Source organism: Rousettus aegyptiacus, unplaced genomic scaffold (assembly GCF_014176215.1).
Source record: "Rousettus aegyptiacus isolate mRouAeg1 unplaced genomic scaffold, mRouAeg1.p scaffold_m13_p_9, whole genome shotgun sequence".
In the NCBI taxonomy this organism is placed as follows: Eukaryota; Metazoa; Chordata; class Mammalia; order Chiroptera; family Pteropodidae; genus Rousettus; species Rousettus aegyptiacus.
Window position 1 is genome coordinate 9,963,020 of NW_023416312.1, and position 3,616 is coordinate 9,966,635.

A 3,616-nucleotide genomic window follows, 5' to 3' on the forward strand; every position below is an offset into this window, starting at 1 on the left:
GAGCCCCAGTTGCCCACAGCAGAAAGCAAAATTCCCACCTAGGCAGGAAATGACACTTCAGAAATGCTGAAAAATAAAAGCAAGGAGAATGTAATGTAATTTCTTGAACCCAAATGTACTGCAAGATAATAAATCCAGTTAACCTGCTCTCATGCCCCCCTCCTCTACCCGTGCTTCCTATGATAGTGTCCCAAATGAATCACAGGTCCATGGCCATGCCACCCTGAACAAGCCAGATCCCATCTGATCTTGGAAGCTAAGCAGGGTCAGGCCTGGTTAGTACTTGGATAGGAGACCACCTAGGAAGACCAGGTGCTGTAGGCGTCAAAAATAAAAAATAAGGGAGTATAAACTGACAAGGTCCTTGCAATCTGTGAGATCAACCAAGGGTTGCCTCGCTTAAAAAAAAAGAATCACAGGCCCTCAAGTCCTTATCTTAGGGTCTAATTCTGGGATAACCCAACCTAGTATATGGCCATTCTCTATCTGCCTTTTCTCCCCTTCAGTCTGGACATTTCTCCCTTCTTCCTTTTAAGCTGCAGCTATACTGAGCAATTTTATATATGATTCTTCAAAGGTAACATGGTGCCTCACACTTTGATCCTTTGCAGACTCTGCTCACCTTATCTGGAATCATCAATTTTTAATTCCACCTTTCTTGACCCAGTGAACTCTAGCCTGTCCCTCTAAACACAGCTCAGTAGCCACATTTTCCCTGATCACTGTTGTCCCTTCCCCCACGTAAAGGTCTCTCCTGTGTTTTTATGTCATCCTATGCTTACAAAGCAGCTCTGCCATTGACTATGGGTTCCTTCAGGGTCTTCTCTCCAGCCATAGATCCCTCCCCTATCCCAGCCACATCCCTAGCATGACAAATACTAGCAAGCCAAAAAAGAATATATAGTTTTCATGACCCATTATCCCTTATGTTCTCATCCCTGGAGAAAATGTTCAATAAGGAGTTTACCATCTAGACTGAGACACAAAATTGTTTTCTTGTATTTCCCAATAATTGTTGTATAATTACAAGCAATATCAGAAACTAAGCTATTTGCATAAATATAGCCAAATACCAATTTTGGTTCAGCACTGTTGATAGGTTTCACCAAGATCCTTAGCTTTCTAGCCCTGATGTTTTATTATTATCTCTGCATTTCAATGTTACCTTCCAGGCTCTGCAATTAAGCAAATTCTTAGGATTTTAAGCAAATAAGCTTGCACTGTTTTAAAGTGGTAAAACACCCAGGGGCACTACTTAATCCTCTGATTCTCTCTTTCCAAGGGGTTTCTTAGCTGCAGATGACAGTTTTATGACTGCAGAGCCTCCTTGTCCAACAGGGTTAGCCTTTCTCTTATCCTCACCACAGTACTTTGCATCCTCTGCAGAATATATTTATTTGCAGCATTTCAGCAGGAAGACCCTGGGAAGATGAGTCATCGTCCTTATCCAGAGAATTGCCCTTGAGGCCACACTGAGAAAACTTTCTCCCTCTTATTATATAGAACAGGCCTCAATCAGATAGCAAGTGTTCTGTTTACAGGAAAGTTTCCCACCTAGGCAGGAAATGACATTTCAGAAAGGCTGAAGAATAAACGCAAGGGGGATATAATGTAATTTCTTGAAACCAAATGCACTGCGAGGTAATAAATCCAGTTATAAACATACTGAGCAACCACTACAGGGATGAATCTATTCTAAGTGTACCAGAAGCTAGAGAATACAAAACAAGGTCCCTGCACCCAGCCCCGACCCCTGAGGAAGTTACTAGTTTAGCATTTTAAAGATATTTAAGGATTTGCAAAGATAGTTTGCTAGTTATAAAACAATACCACTATTGTGCTTACATATAAGTAAACAAATGTGTGAACAACTTGAATCTATGTCTGTATTCTATATTCACATGTCACTAACAGATTGGTATGCTAGTCAGAATCCCTTTGGAAGCACCTTTCTAAGGACCCCAATTATTACATCACCTTCTTGGTATCACTTTTGGTATCTAGAACAATGAGACAAGTGAACTACACAGGGAGAGCAGAAGTCAGACACAGACCAAGATGAAGCGGAGGATACACTGATGAGGGTTAATTGCAGGGAGTGGGACAGGCCTGAGGCTTGACTCTGGACCTCAAGAGCCTTGAGCAGCAGAGAAAATGAGTGGAGCATGCAAGTATCAATGATGTGAGGTTCAGGAAGTCCAAGAAGGCATGCTAATCTCAGTAAATAATAAAGCTTAGAGCAGCGAAATGTGCCAGAACCCAGTCAGCATGAGAAGCTAAGAGTAAGGGATGCAGTAAAGGAGCTTGTGGAAAGCTTACGGCAGTATGAGGCACTGGTTGTGAGCCAAAACTCTGGAGCCAGACCACCCAGTTTCAAATCTTTATTCTATCAACTACTAGTTGTGAGTTGTTTAATAGTGCTCGGCCTCAGTTCTCTCATCTATAAATGAGAACAAACAATTTATTATTTCCTCAATTCTAACATCCTCTTGATTGTAAGATATGCCATCTTACAATTTTATCTATCCTTTAAAATACTAAAGAAATAGATGATTCCAAGGACATACACAAATAAGAAAATTAGAGTTCAATCCTACCTATGAAGATAATCACAGAAAATTCTACATTAAGTACTAGGAAAAATTTCAATAACGACTTGAAATCTTGTACAATATGATAAGTAGAGTTTTCACAAGAATGCACTATGACTTAAGACAAATATTAAATATATACCACATCAATAAGTCAAAGAAGGAAAACTATGTGTCAAAGAGACATTTAATAATATTTAGTATCTATTTCTGAGATATATTTTGTTAGACAAAAATGAGAACAATGTGACCTCACTTTAAGTTAAAAGGGAAAACATTAAATTATCAATAAACACAATCATCCCGTTAATTCCTAAATAAAAGTATCTCTTTTAATCATATTCTTACTTTTGTCAGTGAGCTCAGTGATCTGCTAGTGCTGGATGATGCACAGGAAACAACAGCAACAATTATATCATTTAGAAAAGGCACTAAATTTTCCTATAAAATTCAAGATAATCCAGCAAAAAATTCTTTAAATCAACCAAAATTTTGTAGAGTCATAAATGCAGACAGAACAGATATAGAAAATAGGAAACAGTCTATTTATCAAAAAGTAATAGCTATATAATAATGGCAACAAAATACATAAATACCTCAGATAACCTTGGGTATTTGTATTTCAGAGAGCCAGAAAAGATTTACATAAGTGGAGATATATACTATGATCTATCATCTGTAAAGGAGTAATCATGAAAATAAGTAAATTGCTTCAAATTAATTTATAAATTTATTCACAATATAGATTTTATTATTAACAAAATGAAACGTAAATAAAAGAACATCCTATCAGGTAATTTTGTTTAAAAAAGTGGTTTTAAAAAGAGAAAACTTGCCATGTGTTAAACACATCATAAAACTGCAATAATTAAAACCGTGTGTCTAGCTCATAAGAGGTGTTCCATAAATATTTTTTAATAAATTGAACATGAATCACCTTTAGATCAATATAATGGAAGAATTTGTTTTAAAATGAACCCTAAAATATATGAGAATGTAATATTTTTTTAATAAAAAGAAAACAA

At 36.8% G+C, this 3,616-nt stretch overlaps 1 pseudogene; it reads left to right on the forward strand.

Annotated features, from left to right (window-relative positions):
- The first annotated feature begins 205 nt into the window (after positions 1-205).
- On the forward strand, positions 206-324 carry LOC118608331 (annotated as a pseudogene).
- The last annotated feature ends 3,292 nt before the right edge of the window (positions 325-3,616 follow it).